Source organism: Bubalus kerabau, chromosome 11 (assembly GCF_029407905.1).
Source record: "Bubalus kerabau isolate K-KA32 ecotype Philippines breed swamp buffalo chromosome 11, PCC_UOA_SB_1v2, whole genome shotgun sequence".
NCBI lineage: Eukaryota > Metazoa > Chordata > Mammalia > Artiodactyla > Bovidae > Bubalus > Bubalus kerabau.
In genome coordinates, this window is record NC_073634.1 from 77,656,265 (window position 1) to 77,677,653 (window position 21,389).

Below are 21,389 nucleotides of genomic sequence, written 5' to 3' on the forward strand. Positions count from 1 at the left end.
GGCATTATGCCAGAGTCAGGTTTTGCAGAGCACAAGTGGCCCAAGAATGAGAACATTCCTTCCTTCATATTAGGGAACTTCCCTCCTCTTTCCCCTAAAAGCACTCCTATTTCTACTTCTCTGGTTCTCATCTGCTCCAGGGCTCCAGATTAGGGTGTGGGAGGTCAAGAAGCTAAGATAAGAGGGAAGGAACAAGTTTGTCCCATTGACCATTCCTCTAAATTGAGTCTCAACTGCTGTCCACTAGTGCTACTTCCTTGCTAACTTCTTGCTTTCAGGAGCTGGAACGTAATAGGTTCTTAATAACTATTAGCCAAAGGAACACAAATATCAGATTAACGAATCAGCAAACATAGGTATACCTTGGAGATTTTGTGGGTTCAGTTCCAGACGACCACATTAAAGCAAATATCTCTATAAAGTGAATTTTTTGGCTTCCTAATTCATATTAAAGTTGTATTTACACCACACTGACATCTATAAAGTCAACAGCATTATGCCTTAAAAATATACCTACCTTAATTAAAAATACTGTATTGTTGAAAACCCCAACCATCATCTGAGTCTTTAGCAAGTCGAAGTAACATCAAAGATCACTGAACAGAGATCACGATGATAAATAATGATCAAACAGTTTGAAATACTGTGAGAAGGAATAATATTGAAATATTTGAAATATTGTGAGAAGGACTAAATTGTGACACAGAGACATGAAGTGAGCAAATACTGTTGAAAAACAGCACCAACAGACTTGTTTGATATGGAGGGTTGTCACAAATCTTCATTTTGTAAAAATGCAGTATTTGTGAAGCACTATAATGCATGCCTGCATGCTCAGTTGCTTCCGTCCTGTCTGATTCTTTGTGCCCCATGGACTGTAGCTCATCAGGCTCCTCTGTCCATGGGATTATTCCAGCAAGAATACTGGAGTGGGTTGCCATTTCCTCTTCCAGGGGATCTTCCCATCTCAGGGATTGAACCTGCATCTCCAATGTTTCCTACATTGGCAGGCAGATTCTTTACCACTGAACCACCTGGGAAGCCAAAGCACAGTAAAGCGAAGCGTGATAAAATGAAGTACACCTGTGTCAAACAAAGTCCGAGGCCTTTTCCTGGACCCTGACCTCCCCTATTCCTGCCTGCTTTTCATCTGTTTTTATATTCAGAAACTAGGGCAGCTTCAGCTTGGTTTCCCAGATTAACTTTGATTTTAGTTCTTTATGCACAAAGGATCACTTTCAGCACATCCATACTTTCATGTGAGTTTTAAGAGGAAAAAGGAACTTTAAAAGGGACAAACCTTACTTTCTATTTCTCAGAAGGGACAGAATCAATGTGGCAATATATAAATGTGTGTGTGTGTTTAGGAGTGGCATGAAAAGATTGAGAGGTTGTGTTATTTTCTATAGGAGAATGGAAGAGACACCCTAGCTGGAAAGCACAGTTGCTAACAGTAGAGGCAGATTAACTCCTACCAAAGACAGAAGGTAAAGAGGGCACAGCTTTAAAATCATGCTGCTGCTGCTGCTGCTGCTGCTAAGTCACTTCAGTCGTGTCCGACTCTGTGCGACCCCATAAACGGCGGCCCACCAGGCTCCCCCGTCCCTGGGATTCTCCAGGCAAGAACACTGGAGTGGGGTGCCATTGCCTTCTCTGTAAAATCATGCTACTCACTCCTATCTCCAGATGCCCTGGATCAGAAGGGGAGAGCCAGGGTTTTCTGGTGTTCAGTGGTGGAATAGTGTTCCACTCCTACAGCACATCAACTATGAAACCTAGGTGGTATCAAATACTCAGATATACATGTAGTTGGAATGACAGAAGGAGATAAGAGAGAATGGGGCAGAAAAAAAGTGTTTTAAAAAATAATGGCTAAGACTTTGCTTAATTTGATGAAAGACAGAAATTTGTAGATACAAGATAATAAATGAACACTAAGCAGAATAAACACAAAAAAGGTTCACACTGATGTACACCAGAGTCAAATTACTGAAAGCCAAAGCCTAACAGCAACTCTCAAAAGCAGCAAGAGAAAATAACATATTACACAGAGGGAAAAATGATCCAATAAGCAGCCAACTTTCATCTGAAACCATGGAGGCCAGAGAGAATGGAAAAACACCATTAAAATGCTGAAACTAAAAAACCATCCTGTCAATCCAGAACTCTATATTCAGGGTATATGTTATTCAATTATGAAAGAAAAATGACAATATTTTCAGATAAAGTACAACTAAAAAGATTTGTAGCCAACAGATCCGCACTAATAGAAACACTAAAAGAAGCTCAAGTTGAAGGGAACTATAAGATGGAAACCTTCATTCAATGGGGAAGAATGAAGCACACCAAAAATGCTAAGCATCTGAATAAATTTTTAAAAAAACTATTTTTTGCTCCTTTTCTCTTAATTTCTTTATAAATTGCTTATAGTACTGTCTTGGGAGATTTATTACTTGCAGAGGTATTACATATTAGCTCATAGCCTTCCTACTCTGTATTTATCTTATGGGCTGCTTAGAGTCTGGAATTGCTTCTGCTCTCTATTTGAGCCTCTTCCCATTACTAAGAATTTGTTATGTGGGTTGACGGGTAGTAATGTGGTGAGGGACAAAAATCTTTGAAAACCAACAGAAACGGAGATTGCTAGAATATAGAATATATATGGTTGGGAGGGAGAATCACTGCAAAGAAGGAAAACATTGAGATTAAATGCTCTTATGGTAAAAGCGAAGTTACCAGGAACAGGCCTTCACTCTGTCCTAATCTGTGGCAGAACTTGGGGAAGAGAAATGTAACATACTTAGTCCACTACCTAATTTCTCAACCTTCTCACCCTACAATAATTCCTAATCTTCTTAAGGCTTGACAGGTATGTCTATACGTCTTTAGATAGTACTTAGTTCCTCCAGGTATCTGATTTCCACTTGGCACAGGAAGTGAAAAAGAGGTGGTAGGATTTGGGAAATATTAAGGGGAGAAATTACAGATACAGTTTCAAGGTGCACCCCGTGATGAGAAGAGGAAGTCAAAGAACTGGGATTGTGGTGCTATCACCCATATGAATCATCAATGCTGAAAGAGTAGGATAGGATGGACACACTGGCCTCAGAGCTCTGAATGGAACCCTGGGATATAATTGTTTTAGTGTTTGGGGTACTGTAGGCTTCCAGTTGTATTCAATTTCCATCAGAGGTTCTTAGCTTTTTGGTCTATTTTAGGAAGACTTAAATTTTTTCCTTAAATTTCTTTATAACTATTTCTTTCTATAAGGTTCATTTTTGTCCTACCAAGGATTTGGCCTCCTCCTTTAGAAAGAAAGAGGACTCAGGGTGAACGGTATCAGGTCCAGAACCCAGAAACACAAATGACATTGACCAGACAATGGGAGGGAAATGGAGACTGGCTATCAATTGGCCTATTGGGAATAAAAATAGGTTTCACCTTACAGACCAACCCTTTGGAGAATTTCGTTGAGAAGGATTCAGAGGCTTGGACTGAAGCACAGACTCCAAAAGGGATCATAAATAATTGGCGATGTCTGTCATGGGAATAAGACCATGTGCTCAAGAGTGCTGTCTGTAGCTTGGGTGGTTTGTTTGCAGACTGATTGGTCCCTAGCAGATACAGGATAGACTGACTGGTCCCTGGTAGATAAATGCCTTCCTAGGCTAACACAAGGAAGTCAGGTTTTTCTGTGTCACTGACTCAGGACCTGTCTATCAAGTCTAAGTCAGGTCCAAATCTAAGAGTTAGGAAAAACATCGAATGTGAGAGCGGGAAAAGCCTGTTTATCATTACTGATGTTTGCTAAGTTCCTCACAGGAGTTGCCTGTCTAGTTCAGATAGGCCTGGTCTCCGGAGTCACGCCTCTTAAGTCCACTGGCTACATTCACATGCCCCAACGTGTAACAATGAAAGGAAGCCATGGGATATTTTCCTCTGCACAGATTTCTCCTTTTCCAACAAGTCATGGTGTATGAGTTTTGTACATGGGTCTATCCTACACTCCACGTGTAAAGCCAACAAAAATCTTGGGTCTTGCACCCCCACTTTGTTATGCCCATAGAAACCACCAACGCCACCTCTAACCTCAAATAACGAAAAGCCTTTCTCTTGAAGAAGTGCTGTGTCAAGGCCAAGCCCCCCATAAATGGTGGTGACTTGAGTTATTTAGTCTTTTGTGAAGAGACTAGGAGCTGAAAGGGGAGAAAAAACAGAGGCTGAATTTGAGCTTCACCTGTCAGGCGGCTCTCAGGTGGGGAAGAAAGTTCAGCATCCGGTGGAGGGCCCCAGGTCGTGGAATTCACGGAGAGATGACTATCTTCTTACTGCTTGGCCAGAGTATTCGAGGTAGCTGCTCTGCGTGTGGATGAGGGCTGGAAGGCTCCTTTCTTGTCCTTTTTTGTTTGTTATAGAGGAGGGTGAGGGACGCTGAATGGACGACTGTTAGGTACGATGAAAGTGAGTCCTTCTTGGGTATTTGAAGGGAAGGCCGGTAACATACCCATGAACAAAGGTGGGAATAACCTATGCCCGCCCCGTCCCCATTCCAGGGGAATTGAGCTCCCAGGTGAGGAGGCTCCAGAGAGAACCGCACAGGGACTTGGGGTGAGGTGGGGCGCCTGCATCAGGGACGTGCTGGACACCCCTTGGCCCTCTTCCGAAACCTTGGGGTCTGCGGTGGCAGGAAACGCATCACCCAACCCCAGCATGTCACCTCGGGGAGGAGGAGCCAGGTGGGTCGGCACCCCTCCAGGAAGGGCTGCGGGTCCAGGGCTTCAGGGCCTCCCCGAGGGAAGAGACGAGCATGTGGACCAGGCCCGCGGGGTCCGCGGCCTCGGGACTTCGAGGGTGAGGAGCCGCGCCCGGGCCAATTTCGGGTTCCCAAGGGAGTACGAGTCAGTGCCCGCCAGCGGGCGGGCGGGCCGTCAACTGCCCGGCCCGTCGCCTCCCTCCCCGCCCCCCGGCTTCCTGCGGAGGCCGCGGCCGCCATGTTGTGGGGCTGAGGCGGCGCCGCGGAGCCCGAGCGGCCGTGACAGGCTGCGCAACAGGTTCGCTGTCGGCGGCCTGACGACGAAGCAGGCGCGCAGCGGCGGCTGCCAAACAGGTCTCCCGGCATCCGCCCGCGCCCGCGCCGCTGGTGCCGAGGGGCGCGGGGTCGCGCTGTGACGTGCGGGAGGCGCGGCGGGCGCGCCAGGTGGGTGAAGCCGCTGCCCGGGCTGCGGCAGGGCGCGGGGCAGGTGCGGGCGCTGCGGCGTCCGCCGCGGGGAGGCTCGCGGGTCGGGCCGGGCCGGGAGGCGGCTGCGCGCCCCGCACGACGCGGACGGGCCCTCGGGAACCCGGGAGGCCCCCGAACTAGGCCCCTGGCAGTCTTGGCGGCGCCGGGCGGAAACCTCCGGCCCCGGGTTCCTGCCCCCGCGGCGCGGCCAGGGCGGACGGCCAGGAGCCGGGGCCGGGCTGCCTCTTCCCCGCGGCCAAACCCTGGACCCCAGCCGCGGCCTCTTCTGGCAGGTGCGGACGCGGCGGCTGGCCCCCTCGCTTTCGGGGTGCGGGCAGAAGCGAACCAGCCCTGAGGGGCACCCGCCCGCTTCCTCGGAGCCCCATTTTATTTTCACAGAGTTGGTTTTCCTCCTTGGCAATGGTTGGTGCGGAATGTCAGGTGAGCCGCATCCCAGTGCGTCAGAGTAGCCCGAGTCACGAGAGGCCAGTGGGCGGATGCTCTGAGTCCGCCGCTCTCATTAAACCAAAGTTGGGAAATGTTACAATTTGAGTTCAGCGTTATTGACTTCCAGGGTATACAGGAAGCACGGAGAGCTGTAATCTCTTGGACCAGAGTAAAAGTTGATTGCTTTTATAATTCTTTTTGAAGACGCCTGCATGTGTATAGTGAATGGGTAAACCGAGGCTGAAATGCAGATGGCTGTGCATTTTGTAAAAAGATGATGTATTTGGATTTATTAATCCTGTGCGTTACAGTCGAGTGATTGCTGATGGCAAGTATGCTTCACTTGAGACTTGTATTTATTAGGAATATTTTTGATAGAATACTTTGTGATAGGAATTAAACTTAACACAAATATGTTTGTTTTGCTAAATGCACTAGTTTGTTTTTGCTAGGGTTTACTTGCTTACCCAGAAATAGGCGAGCGTGCCTTGAAATTTTGTGTTGTCCTAGTCAGCTTAATTTAGGTAGGATAGACTCCAGGTTAAGCTTCTTAAGCCTCTTAAGAAAAGTAATTGCCTCTCTCCTTGTACTTCTTTGCTATGTTGTTAATCAGTGGTAAAACCTGAATACAATCTAGAACCATCACGTAAAACCCTTACATAAATTAATAATGACGTCTCTCAAAATTTAAAGATAGTAGCAATTTTGATGTGCTAGGTTTCTTTGGCTGTGCCTACGATTCCCTTGTAATTTATTTCCCCCAGCTTTATTGAGATATGCTTGACATATATTCCTTATTACTTCAAAAGTAGGTAAGGTGAAAGTTGTTTCTAAAAGCTTCATTTAAGGACAGAATTTTGTGTTTTTTTTGGGATGCCATGGAAAAAAACGTGCATGGCTGCTGATTTAATATAGTAGTAATGAGCCTCACGAAAGCTTGCATCTTTTTATACTTTAATGCATGTAATTGTTTTTTTTTTGCTTACCTTTATAACAAAAGGTAGAATTGTTTGAGAAAACTTGACCTGTACTGAATTATTGAGCAGGGAGGTATTATTGTTAGTTCAGTATATCTCATGGCTAAAATCCAGATCTCACCAGAATATGAGAAAATTTATTCTACAATTGCTGGGATTAGAATTATAGTTTTTAAAAAATTTGTATTTTCACAAAATTTGAATAGTAAAAGGAACTTATATACATCCATCACCCAAACTCAGCAGCTTTCAAGACCTTCTTTACCCATCTCTTTCTTCCTTTATTTTTTTCACTCTATAGACTTACCATATCTCTTTTTTAAAGTGTAAATTTTCTTACATAACCTTAAGATTTTTACTTTGTTGTATCTTTAATGCAGAGTTTCAGAAATTTCTATCTAGTAAGACAAAAAGACCATTTATTGGGTATCTACTTCAGCTACTTTCCTCAGTATTAAAATATATTTACCATTTTTGTCATTTATTGAACACTTACTGCCTCCCAGGCTCTGTGTTGTGTTATATAATCATTTAGGCTCACAGAGACCCTATGAGTAGTTCTTTCCCACCCATCAAATAGATAAGGGAAATGTTAACCTGGAGGTTAACAGAGCTTCTTTAGGTTAACTGAGTTACTCTAGGTCACTGAGCTAGTAAGCCAGGTTTCAAACCAAGATTCTTCTAACTTCAGCACCTGTACCTTATCTGGTACATTCATCTTGGTTCAGAAATGAAAACAGAAGGTAATTTGGGCATTCAGTATTTGTTGAGTAAATGAATGAAAGTTTTGATACATATTATTCCATCAATAAGTAGCATTTTTATATACTATATTTACTTGTAAAGCATTTATATTAACAAGTTCCAGAAATGATTCAGAATAAACTAATTACCTTACTCAAAATATGGTGGTATTTTATTACCATACAACAGTGCGTGTGCCTGTTTTTCTTTTTTTATATTCTAATATTTTCAGTACCTTATTTATGGAAAAATGTATGGAATAACTATTAATATTTATGAAGAAAGGCTAAAAATAGGCAGACGTTTTTGTGTGCCAATTGTTAAAGGCAGGACTCCAAGTGTGAAGTATAAAAATAATGTTTAGGATTAGTTCTGTAAAAAAATAGTCCTATAGATGAAGCTGCATCAGAAACGCTGTATTTTTTACTTGAGTTTGTTTTTTACTTTTTTCCATTCTCTACCTACAGAGCACAGCGACTAAATTAGAGTCCTGTTGGGTAGAGTGTGCATATAGGTATTCTTGAGAAGGAGGAACTGAACTGGTCTTAAATGATCTACAGGCAGAGAGGAAGTGGGGGAGGGAGGAAGGAAACTGAGCAGAAAAGAATACATCTGAGCGAATACATCAAGAAATAATGTATAACTCTAAGAGGGCACCATGTTTCATTTTCAAATATTCTGAGAGATTAATTAAATTAATTTCACAGCTATATGAGGACACTGAATGATTTGTTTGTGAAGTTATTCAGCAGTGGTTATGGTAGACATTTAGAGATCTAATACCAGATGGCAGACTTTTAACTTGTTTTACTTAAGCAACTGTTTTATGTTTTCTAGATCATTTTTTTCACTAGTGCATATTCATTTTAGAAAAAGTATATGTATTTCAATAAAAATTTTATTTATTTTGGTCTGGGTAAAAGTACAGGCCTTTAAGTTAAGCCTCCTGCTTATATCTGTTTTAAGCAACTTATTTTTAATTCTCTAAGCTTCTGTTTCCTCATATGTAAAATGAGGAAAATAACAGTACCTATCTCATAGTGCTGTTGTATGGAATATAAAGTCCTTACCACAGTGATTTCTGCTTGGTATAAGTGCTTAATAAATGTTACATATTATTATTCCAACTTATTTCAAAGAGAAATTTCAAAACTGAACTTTGTCTTCTTTCTATTTTTTATTTATTAAAGAAAATTTTGCTCTTGATGTTTAATCTTACCATCAAAACAATCCATAAAAGAAGGCTGGAAAATAGAGTAGAACTTAGCCACAATCCTTTCTCCCAACAAAGAATCTGCATTTTTAGTCCCCTTAATTTGGGGGAGGGTGGGAGGCATAGCCTAAAAGAAGCAAATGTTCTGTATCTGGAAAAGAAGCTACTGCTTTGGTTTATTACTTTGAAGTCTTTGAATCCACATGCTTAAATAACTTCTACTTTTCAGTGTGAGGAGTATTTGGCTACTATGAGGTTGATAACGGGAAAGAATGACCAAGAACAATGTCAAACTGCAGAGCCCACATAGATAAGGACCCATTAGGATTTGCTTGGACAGTTTGGAGGACACTGATAACTTGCTGTATCATTTCATTTTTGCTTAAAAATAGGTATTTGGACACTTTCTTCACCACCTTGCCACTCCTCCACACTTAAGAATGATTGCTTAAATATGAGAATTAAGTAGGTCAAATTAATTAATTTCACAAATTATGCAACATTTGAGGACTTTACTTTTAGTGAGTGTGCGCTAAGTTGCCTCAGTCGTTTCTGACCCTTTGTGACCCTATGGACTGTGCCTTTGCGATGCTATGTATGGACTGTAGCCCACCAGGCTCCTCTGTCCATGGGATTCTCCAGGCAAGAATACTGGAGTGGGTTGCCATGCCCTCCTCCAGGGGCTCTTCCTGACTGAGGGATTGAACCTGTGTCCTTTACGTCTTCTGCATTGGCAGGCGGGTTCTTTACCACTAGTGTCACGTGGGAAGCCCTTTTAATGAGTATGAAATACTTTTTGGTGAATATAAGTGAGAACTTAGAGATTAATGAAGTTTGCTGAGAATGAAGCAGACTAGGAATGCTTGCGTAGCATTCATTCTCTAACTTTATGGTAAGCCCTGAAAACCTGAATGATAAAGAAGACTTGAGATTTAATTTCCCTTTATTCTCTTCTCACTAGAAGTATTTTCGGCTTTACCTCTGCTAAAGCTCCAGTGAAATGCTTAGACAACCTGTATTAGAAGACTTTCCCTCCCCACTTCTCCTTTCTTCTGGTGTCTGGTCTTCCTTCCATATGTGTGTGTGTGTGTGTGTGTGTATATATATATATTTTTTTTTTTTTGGCTATGCAGCATGTGGAATCTTAGTTCCCTGACCAGGGATTGAACTCATGCTCCCTGCCATGGAAGTGTTGCATCCTAACCACTGGACTGCCAGAGAAGTCCCTTCCTTCCATGAATCTGAAGTTTTTTCCTCCTTCCAGCATCCTAGTTCCTACATCCAGGATCTAGGGTTCCACTGTTCCCTGAAAGCTGAGTTACTTGGATGATTGAGATGGAAAGAGCCATGCCATTCAGGTTTGAGATGGATACAGATAACTCAAAGCTTTCTGACCACTCCTTTCCGGGACCTGGGTTTTATAGTCTTTATAACGTGGTGGTCATCCCATCTTGAAAAAGTACGTGCTGCAGCTCCCTCTTATATCCATGTTTACTATTGCTTTCCTCGTTAGGTTGACTTTACCCCAACTTTATCTTTCTAGGGGTTTCAATGGGGGGAAAAGAAGCTCCTCTTCCCTCTTTTTCTGCCCTCTGCTTTAACTTTCTTTTATTCTCAGCCTCTTTCTTCTTTAAAAAGTTAAACCTAACAGAAGTCACTCATAATTCTTGATACTGAATTCATTCGTTCTTCTAGCAAATAATGAATGTCTTCATGCCAGGAACTGATCCAACCACTGAGAGTATAAACAGTAAACAAAACACACAAAAACCCTGCCCTGTGCTACTTGTATTCAGGAATGGGGAGTGGAGACAAAAATGTCTAGGAGTTAGAATTTGCTGAGTGCTATGGAGAAAAGTAAGGTAGGAAATGGGGCTAGGGAATGTGTGGGCAGTTGGGTAGGGGTAAATGGAGAGAAGAGTTTGCCTCATTCAAAATTATTAAAGAATTCAAAATTGGGAGGATTATTGTACACATTTTATGAGTTAATTTAATAGTATTTCAGATCATTGTATTTAACAGAAATGTTTATCATTCCCTATCTGGTTTGGACCCGGTAGATGTCTTAATATTTCTATTTTCTAGTAACTTAAGCCAGAAAACAAAAAACCTCAGGTACAACGTGAACCTAGAGCAGATAAACTAGTTATCAAATAGCATAGAATAGATACCTTACTTTGATTTTTTCTAAAAGTGCTATATTGTGTTTGTTTTTAAATTCTGTAGACTTTTGGTTTATGCTATTTTTGTTAACATAAGTTTCCTTGTGTAAAACTGGAAAGCTGCAGGGAAATTGAAGGAAGAAAATTATAGTCCTTAAGAATCATATTATCCAGAGAAATGTTGAGTGTTAATATGTTGGTAGATCTCATCTAGAAATTTTTCTTTGGGAAAAATGGAAGTATATATTCTGCTTTTGTTATCTGCTTTTTAGTTTAGTAGCATTTATCAAAACCATAGTTCTACTTTATATTTATCTACAATAAAATTTTTATTGGCTAAATAATATTGTCTTGCTTATGCTGCTGCTAAGTTGCTTCAGTCGTGTCCAACTCTGTGCGACCCCATAGACGGCAGCCCGCTAGGCTCCCCCGTCCCTGGGACTCTCCAGGCAAAAACACTGGAGTGGGCTGCCATTTCCTCCAATGCATGAAAGTGAAAAGTGAAAGTGAAGTCGCTCAGTTGTGTCCGACTCTTAGAGTCCCCATGGACTATGGCCTGCCAGGCTCTTCCACCCATGGGATTTTCCAGGCAAGAGTACTGGAGTGGGGTGCCATTGATACTGGATGTTAATAATGTCTAACGCCTATTGATATTACTGTATCCTGGTTACTTTTGAGACACTTTACATACTTTTGCTCATTTAGTCTTTAGTCTCTCTTTAAGAGCTGTTCTATGATTATTTATTTTACAGCTGAGAAAATTGAGCAAGGACAAGTTTGGTAATTTTCCCAAGATCCCACAGCCAGTAAGTGGGAGCCATAGGTTATGAACTTATTCTGACTCTATAGCCTGTGCTTGTATCACTGTCTCATATTGTTTCTCAACATTAAGGTAGTTTATAGTTGTTTTTGTTGTTATTTTAAGTTGTGCCACAGCTAACATCCTTGTAACCATATCTGTCTTTATGATTATTTCCTTAGAATAAATTTCTAGTAGTTGCAGTAATATTGGGTCAAAAGGTGTGGATACTTTCTAAGGCCCACGTAAATGTATCACCAAGTTGTCTTCCAGAAAAACTTGTCAGTACCAAAGTGTTCTCTTAACCAGATGAAACCAGATTCCCCACATCCTTAGGAACACTTCTTTTTAAATCTAATAATTTGATAAAGACCCTTGTTTTAATTTTTCTTTCTCTGAATATTAGTAGTGAAGTGAAAGTTGGCCAGTCGTGTCCAACTCTTTGCAGCCTCATGGCTATACAGTCCATGGAATTCTCCAGGCCAGAATACTGAAGTTGGTAGCCTTTCCCTTCTCCAGGGGATCCTCCCAACCCAGGGATTGAACCCAGGTCTCCCGCATTGCAGGCGGATTCTTTGCAGGCGGATTCTTTACCAGCTGAACCACAAGGGAAGCCCAAGAATACTGGAGTCGGTAGCCTATCCCTTCTCCAGCGGGTCTTACCCAGGAATCAAACCGGGGTCCCCTGTGTTGCAGGCAGATTATTTACCAACTGAGCTATCAGGGAAGCTCTAATATTAATAAGGTAATACTTAAAGTTTTTTTCTTTGAGAAATATTTGTCTCTGTCCTTTTCTCACTTCATTGGCATGTTCATCTCTTGGTTATTTCTAAGATTTCTTTAAATACTAAGAATAGTAACTCTTTGCTTATAGGTATAAATTTTTTTTTCCAAGTTTGTATCTTAGCTTTGTAAATAAATTCTTATCAATTGTAATGATAATAGCTAGGGTTTATGTAGTAATCACCGTGTGTGTGTCACTCAGTCGTGTCCAACTCTTTGTGACCCCATGGACTGCAGACCACCAGACTCCTCTGTCCATGGAATTTTCATGGCAAGAATACTGGAGCGGATTGCCATTTCCTATTCCAGAGGATCTTGCCAACCCAGGGATTGAATCTGTGTCTCTTACATCTCCTGCTATACTAATTGATTATATTAATTAACTCATTTAATTTTTATAATATCTCTTCTCTATGAGGTAGGTGCAGTTATTAGCTCCATTTACAAAGTACTCTGACAGTATGTTTTAAATTCTCAAACGGTTTTTTCTTCTGTGTCCTTGCCCATTTCTGTTCTCAGTTCCTTAGAATCTCTTTTCCTAGCCTAATGGGTGATACCTTTTGTTCAGTTTTTCATTTCTTAGTTTAGAAGTTATTTTCTCTGGGATTAGTCATCTAACAACTCTTTAGTTCCCCAAGGCAAAGTTAGGTGCCCATCTTCTGTCTTTTCTTTATACCTGTTGCACTTACATGCAGTTATCATTTTTGGTCTTATTCCTCTTGTATATTCCCTACTCTTATACATTTTATACAGATGCTGTATATCTGAATACTCTGTAAATATTTGTTGATTTGAATTAAAGGTGCTCATGATACTGTTGGTGATATAAGAAAGAAGAAAACTTTCCCAGAATGTAAAATAGAGAAACTTACACTAAGGAAGTTAACTCGGGAACTCAACTTTGAAGGCCAGTGGGGAAGGAGGCAGAAAGAGGGGGGCCTAGAGACTGAGTGCAAACACACATGGGAATTTCCCGTACTGAGAACAACAAGTGATTTACAGTGATTTTGAGGTTTATCAGCTTTGCCTCTGGGAAAGCTTGATGTAATAAATCCCTCCTTCACCTAGCATACCTGGTCTAGTGTTAGTATTTCAGTCTTTCTTCTGGAGCTCTTCTGTTATAAAACAGAGCTCAGTTTCTTTTCTGACTTCCTCATTTTTCCAGTGTGACAGGAGCAGGGGAAGTTGGCAGGTCCTGGTATAATCTTGATAAGATCTTGAAATGCCCAGGGAAGTTTTGTGACTTGGTGGGGAAGGCCCACTGGCAGCCTTTGCCGAAAGTGGAAGCCTTGGGCTTAGGGAGAGAGGAAACTCTGCAGCCCTCTGTGAAGACTTGGGTTCCTGCACGCCCTTTGCTGGTTGTCAGCACATGGCCCGAGACCTCAATGTCTTTTCTCTCTGGCCTTCATTGCGTTTCTGTTGTTCTAGCTTTGATACAAGACTAAGAGACGTTCTTCTCTGGTTCTAGTCTTGAGGTATACTGACTGCTGGTCTTGAGGAAGAAGTGAGCACTTTACAGATTGACAATATAATTTATTTGTCATTTAATTTGATATTTTTTCAAATCCTCCTCTTTATATCTCATCATGTAACTAAAACTTTTTTTCATTATGAAAATAATTCATGCTGATTGAAGAAACTTTGTAAAATAGAGAAAAAGAAAAGTAAGAGAAAAGTTATTCCAACAACCAATTACAACCACATTTTGGTGTCTCCCACCACCCTGTTTTTGCTCTTTGTTTTTACATACGTATTTTTGTACATGTTTTACAATACAGCACTGTAGTTAGGAACATGGCTTGTGCTGTCCGACTGGGGTTTTAGTTACAGTTTAGTCTTTTATTAGCTTTGTGAGTATAACTATCTCACTAAGCCTCACTTGTCTTTTCTTTAAAAAGTGGCAGTTTCATAAAATATTTATCCCTAGAGTTTTTGTGAGGATGAAGAAATAATATGTGTTCAGTGTGACCATCTCATAATGACTTTTCAATAAATGTAACAGTAATAATCAGGCCTGTCCTTTGGTTAGGTCATCGAGGGGTGCTCCTCTGGCCTGTGCTTGGAGAGAGGAGGTAGGTCAGGTTACTGTACCTTTCTTTTCTGAAATAATTAAAATTCAATTTCAAATTTTTTTTTAACATTCTCAAGGGGCCTATGAAAATGTTTACACTGAGACCTCCTTTAAAATATGACTTTTATCTTGGCCTAGGCTCACAATGGGTGAGTGGCCCTGGGCCGCAGACTTCTAGGCCCATCTCAGATACCTGATGATGATGGTATCAATGATGTTTCAATAACAGCGGCAAGTATAGACCTGAGTGTCAGGCTTGGTGTTTGGTAAGTATTCAGTGATTGTTATTTGTTCTTTTTAATAATGATAAATACACATTTATAGTATGTTATAAATTATAAATTCCAGTGGATGTTGGCAAATGTTACATGCAGAGTACATCATGTGAGATGCTGGGTTGGATGAAGTACAAACTGGAATCAAAATTGCTGGGAGAAATATCAATAACCTCACATATACAGATGACACTACCCTTATGGCACAAATTGAAGAGGAACTGAAGAGCCTCTTGATGAAAGTGAAAGAGGAGAGTGAAAAAACTGGCTTAAAACTCAGCATTCAAAAAACGAAGATTATGGCATCCAGTCCCATCACTTCATGGCAAATAGATGGGGAAACAGTGGAAAAAGTGAGAGACTTTTTTTTCTTGGTCTCCCAAATCACTGCAGATGGTGACTGCAGCCATGAAATTAAAAGACACTTGCTCCTTGGAAGGAAAGCTATAACAAACCTAGACAGCATATTAAAAAGCAGAGACATTGCCAACAAAGATCCGTCTAGTCAAGGCTATGGTTTTTCCAGTAGTCATGTAGGGATGTGAGAGTTGGACTATAAAGAAAGCTGAGCACCGAAGAATTGATGCTTTTGAACTGTGGTGTTGGAGAAGACTCTTGAGAGTCCCTTGGACTGCAAGGAGATCCAACCAGTCCATCCTAAAGGAAATCAGTCCTGAATATTCATTGGAAGGACTGATTCTGAAGCTGAAACTCCAATACTTTGGCCTCCTCATGCAAAGAACTGACTCATTGGAAAAGACCCTGATGCTGGGAAAGATTGAAGGCAGGAGGAGAAGGGGATGACAGAGGATGAGATGGTTGGATGGCCTCACTGACTCAATGAACATGAGTTTAAGCAAGCTCCGGGAGTTGGTGATACACAGGGAAGCCTGGCGTGCTGCAGTCCATGGGGTTGCAAAGAGTCAGACATGACTAAGAGACTGAACTGATAAATTATAAAAGCATAACCAGTTTCCAGATTATTACATAATCTTCCTGAAATTTTTTTTTAAAAGTTAATGAGGTATCTATCTACATATAGATATATCTGTATATTTAGATAGATCAATCTATCTACCTATATATATCTAGATAGATCGATCTATTTATCTATATATATCTAGATCAGATCCATCTAGACATATAATTCACATATCACTATGAATTTGACTGAAGTGACAGCATAATACTTGGCTCAGTGTGTTCTCCCCTTATTGGATACTCATATCGTTTCCAGTTTTTCTCTGGTAACTAATAATAGCTGCAGTAAATGTCACTGTAAGTAAAGCACTTCCCACATTTATTATTGTTTCCTTATGACAGATTTCCAGAAATGAAATCATTGACTTACAGGATAAGAACTTTATTAGGATTCTTGCTGTATATTTTCACACTACCTTCTGAAGAGCTCTGACAGTTTGCACCCCCATGAGTATGTCTGTAACCCTCCTCTCTTCTCACCTTTGCTAGCCCTAATACTGCTAGCCCTAGGGTCTGTTTTTTTTTTTAAAGTAAGTCTATAAGGAGAAACAAAATAAAAATTTGCATTTTCTTGATTGATTAGTAATGTTAACATCTATTAGCCAGTTTTATTTCCTCTTTGGACATTGTCTATTTAAAGTCTTAGTGTTTTCATTATCTAAGTAGGTCTATGTACATTAAAAATGATAACTATCATATTTGTTTTGCTTTTTCTCCAATTGTATATCTTTTAATTTTGTTTTCAGCAGAAGTCTAAAAATATTTGTATGGACAAATCTTTACTATTTCTTTTGCATAAATAATAGCTTCAGGACTTAGTTATCTTTGTTTTAGGGAGGTGATATTTTACTTGAAGGTAAAGCATCTACCTGAATTTTTTCCCTCTATACTATTTTTTAGAATATTTACTTATTTTTTTGACTGTGTGGGGTCTTAGCTGTGGCCCACAGGCTTGGTTGCCCCATAGCATGTGGGGTCTTGCCTCCCCGACAAGGGATCGAACTCATGTCCCCTGACCTGGAAGGTAGATCTTCAACCATTGGACCACCAGGAAAGTCCTCTCCTTCTATACTTCTTAATCAAGTCAAGTAAATAGTTTTGCTTTAATATTTAGTCCTAATATGAGATGGAAGGGGATAGACCAACTAGCCAGCTCCCACCAGCCCACCCTTACAGCAGTGCAGGCTGAGTCACAAGCTATTCTTAGGTATTTTTTCCCCTTTCATGTGGGTGAATTGTCTTGTTCAGACTTGTTGACTAATTCTTCCAAAATTGGTTTAATTTAGATCTTCATAATCGGAGCACTAGCTACTTAAGTTATTAGTTTACCATTTCTGTTCTTTTTTTGCCCTATTGGTCGATTCTTTGTGGACTAAACTTAACATTTATAGAAGTCCAAGTTCACAGTTTATATTCAGACACCTTAAACTGAAGATGTTAAGTTGCAGAACTAGAACTGAGAACTAAATTTGTGTAGAGCAGTTCTCTTTTTGAAGCTTTTGAGTCTCAACATGCTTTGTGTATTTGGGGCCCTAAGCCTCTTGGTAGAAATAATAATCACCTTTTACTCAAATGTAATCAATATTTGTAAGAAAAACATCTCCTTTTTATTAGTAATTGGTACAACTGCGGTTGTCATACCAATTCAGTGAAATTAAGCCAATTCTTAATAGTTGAAAATAAATATGAAGTAATAGTAGTAACAGCCATCATTTATGAGCACCATCAGTGTGCCAGATGTTTTACAGACATGATACCTGAGCCTTAAAAGAGCCTGGCATTTAGATGCCATCAATCACATTTATAAGTTAGAAAACTGAAGCTATGTCATGTGCAAGTCTCCTAAACTAAAAGTAACTACACTGGGATTAGAACTCGAATTGGTTGATCTGCTTTCAAAGTTCAACTTCCAGATTGTCAGCTTGCTTGTCCTCAGTGCAGTTGAAAGGATGCTAATCTCTCAGTGTCAAAGCTTTTGTATTAAAGGATATTTTAGTACCCACCCAATGGCTGAGCACTAGGTATATGAAGATGAGACATGCGCAGGAACTCCCAGTCTGATAGAGATGGGCAGGCATGAAAACAAAGGTTACAGTATTTGGTGGTATGTAGTTTATTGGAGATATATACAAAATAAAATGAGGATGTGGCAAAAGAAGGTTTTTAAGTGGAAGTATCACTGAGAAGTGTCACAGATTCAGAGAGGGGTAATAAGAATAAGATGGCATAGAGGTGGAGGGGGAAGGTATTCTAACACTGGAAATGTAGGCAGAGGATAAACCCTAAAATACCTTATATGCCATGTGGGGAAAATTAGATACTTTTTGAAAATATCAGTTTTATCAAGATATAATTCATACACTATAAAATTCACCCTTTCAAAGTTTACAATTCTGTTATTTTTATTACAATCACAGAATTGCACAAGCATCATCACTAATTTTAGGTTATTTTCTTTGTCCCAAAGAACCCCCTATACCCATTAGCATCCTCTCTCCATTTCCCAGCTCTGCTGCTGCTGCTGCTAAGTCGCTTCAGTCATGTCCGACTCTGTGCGACCCCATAGATGGCAACCCACCAGGCTCCCCCATCCCTGGGATTCTCCAGGCAAGAACACTGGAGTGGGTGCCATTTTCTTCTCCAGTGCAGGAAAGTGAAAAATGAAAGTGAAGTCACTCAGTTGTGTCCAACTCTTAGCGACCCCATGGACTGCAGCCTACCAGGCTCCTCCATCCATGGGATTTTCCAGGCAAGAGTACTGGAGTGGGGTGCCATTGCCTTCTCCGTTTCCCAGCTCTCAGTTCAGTTCAGTTGCTCAGTCGTGTCCGCCTCTTTGCGACCCCATGAATTGTAGCACGCCAGGCCTCCCTGTTCATCACCAACTCCTGGAGTTCACTCAAACTCATGTGCATCGAGTCGGTGATGCCATCCAGCCATCTCATCCTCTGTCGTCCCCTTCTCCTCCTGCCCCCAATCCCTCCCAGCATCAGGTAACCACTAACCCATGGATTTGCCTCTGAATTTGCCTCTTCTGGACATTTCATATAAATGAGACATAGAATACATGGTCTTTTGTTACTGACTTCTTTTACTTACTGTAATGTTTGTTTTTAAAGTGCATCCATATTGTACCATGTGTCAGTAATTCATTTCTTTTTATGGTCAAATAGTCCATTGTATGGGTATACCACATTTTGTTTATCCATTCATCAGTTGATGGTCATTTAGGTTGTTTCCACTTTTGAGCTATTATGAACAGTGCTGTTGTGAGCATTTGTGTACAAGTTTTTATATGGACATAGGTTTATATTTTCATTTCTCTTGGGTTCATATCTGAAGGTGGAATTGCTGGGTTTTATGGTAACCTATGCTTAACATTTTGAGGAACTGCCAAATTGTTTTCCAAAGCAGCTGAATAGTTTTACTTTCCTACCAGCAAGGTATGAGGGATCCAGTTTAGTAGGAGAGATCAGATCCCCTGGAGAAGGAAATGACAACTCACTCCTGTATTTCTTGCCTGGGAAATTCCATGGGCAGTGGAGCCTGATGGGCTATAGTCCATGGGTCACAAAAGAGTCTGAAACAACTTAGCGAGTAAACAACAGATTTTATACTATTGGTGAGCACAGTCACAGTGGTTGAAAACTATTGGATTGTGTTCCTGCTTCCCAGTGTCTTTCAAGACATAGGTCAGAAGCCTTTTTCTAATGAATGGAACTAAAATGCAAATAATTTCCTCAATTCTGTGGGCTACTTAAAATCTGAGTTATTAAGGATTACTGAAATTTAGTGTTTATGTATTAAAACTAACCAATTTCTAGAGCTTACTGAATGTCCTAATTCAGTTTTTTTCTAAGAAATATGTTAACTCTACAAAACTTTGGCAGCATCAGGTTGAATTGAAAAATTCCTACTATGCACTCCCACAACAGTGGATACTGTTTCAGTGTATCATTGGGTTGTCTTGAGTTTGACTTGGTTCCATTTCTGCTATTCTTGAATTGATTGCAGTCACAGAATTATGTTGTTTTAATTTTGTTGACCATTTGTATAACTATTTCATTGCTATAACTTCTTCATCACAGAGTTATTTTTCTACTGAAAAATAGGAGCACGTAGGTAGGTTGAATCTCTTTCCTGTTCCACATAGGTAGTCAATAGTTAGAATAGTTTGAGAATGAATGGCTTACATAATTGGAAGGTTTCTTTCCCACTCTAGTGTTCCACTCTAATACATTTTTAAAGTGGAAATTAATGTATGTTATGATTAAGGGTTTTAACTGTGGAGTACATGCACTCCCCAGATTGGCTTTGAAAGTCTGAAAGGTTTGAAATTGTTCACCACATTTTGTGCATTTGTGTTTTTTCCAGAGAGAGAAACTGGGTTTGCCAAATTTCTTTTTAAAAAAAGAAGTCCATGGCCCTCAAAATTAAAGAATTCAGATGGATGAAGAGAATTTGTAAATTTGAGATTCGGGATATTTGGGGGAAGTGAGACCTTGCTTTGGTTATGTGTCGCTTCCCAGTGATAGATATTTTCTGGATACACATCTTTTAAAAGGGTGACTCATTCCATGTTAGAATAGCTCTCTTTTATTCTTTCTTGATAATTTTTTGTCCCTGTCAGTACTTGGAGTTTGCCTTGAAAGTCCTCACTGCACATTTATTATTACTATTTTCTATTTTATTATTAAAGTAATATTTATTTATTATTTTATATTCACTTTCTTGTATGATTGGATTGCTCTTTATTCAAGGTGTTATTTTTGCTGCCCTGATTGCATGCTTTACTTGAAATGAATTGGTATTTTTAAAAAATGGTTTGATAGAATAAGAAAATGAATGCTTTTCTATCCATTGACTTCTAGTTTCTTTTTCCTTTACTCTCTTCTTCTGTTTGTGTTTTGATTGAGATTGGAAAGTACCAGTAGCTGGTGAAAGCTCTTCCCATGCAGGCCTTGCTCGGGTGTTGTGGAATCAGCTTGGATATTGGGTTCTCAAGGCCTCTGCAGGACAGTGTGGCTGGAAGAGTATACTTCTTCTCTGTAGCTGTTTTACCATCATATGCAGCATGGTTGGATTTGAGATATGAGACTGGCAATTTCAGTTAAATGTTTTTGATAAAACAGACTTGTTACTTAATATTGTTTATAATAGACTAAGAAATTGTCAAGGGGAAAAAAAAAAAAGAAATTGACAAGGTGAGGTTCTGGATGATATTGGCTATAGGGTTAAAGGATGGTTATAGTATAATACAAGTATATTTGGTCTGTGTCCCTGGTTCCTGGCACAGAGCTCCTAAAACCTTTGAAATTCCCTGAGTGATAGGAAAGTTGCTTTCCATCATACCTGAGCTTATGTTAATGAGGTGACTTAAGAGTGGCACCTCTGGATAGCCTCAGTGTAAGGCTGCTGCTGCTGCTAAGTCGCTTCAGTCGTGTCCGACTCTGTGTGACCCCATAGACGGCAGTCCACCAGGCTCCCCCGTCCCTGGGATTCTCCAGGCAAGAACACTGGAGTGGGTTGCCATTTCCTTCTCCAATGCATGAAAGTGAAAGTGAAGTCACTCAGTCGTGTCCAACTCTTAGCAGCCCCATGGACTACAGCCTACCAGGCTCCTGCATCCATGGGATTTTCCAGGCAAGAGTACTGGAGTGGGGTGCCATTGCCTTCTCCACAGCGTAAGGCTAGATAACCAGAAAGACTTAGAGAATTAGAG

The 21,389-nt window shown here is 40.5% G+C and overlaps 1 protein-coding gene across 11 annotated transcripts in view; it reads left to right on the plus strand.

Annotated features, from left to right (window-relative positions):
• The first annotated feature begins 4,213 nt into the window (after positions 1–4,213).
• ITSN2 (intersectin 2) overlaps positions 4,214–21,389 on the plus strand; it is a 127,225-nt gene continuing 110,049 nt past the window's right edge. Inside the window, exon 1 of one of the 11 annotated variants that reach the window (XM_055540789.1) lies at positions 4,214–4,350. The gene's annotated coding sequence lies outside the window, so the exon portion shown is untranslated. Of the gene's footprint in view, positions 4,462–4,482; positions 4,571–4,609; positions 4,737–4,798; positions 4,852–5,057; positions 5,198–5,514; positions 5,660–5,760; positions 5,994–6,425; positions 6,478–21,389 lie in introns of those variants that run through there. The other 10 variants (XM_055540786.1, XM_055540797.1, XM_055540794.1 and 7 more) reach the window with 10 other exon arrangements.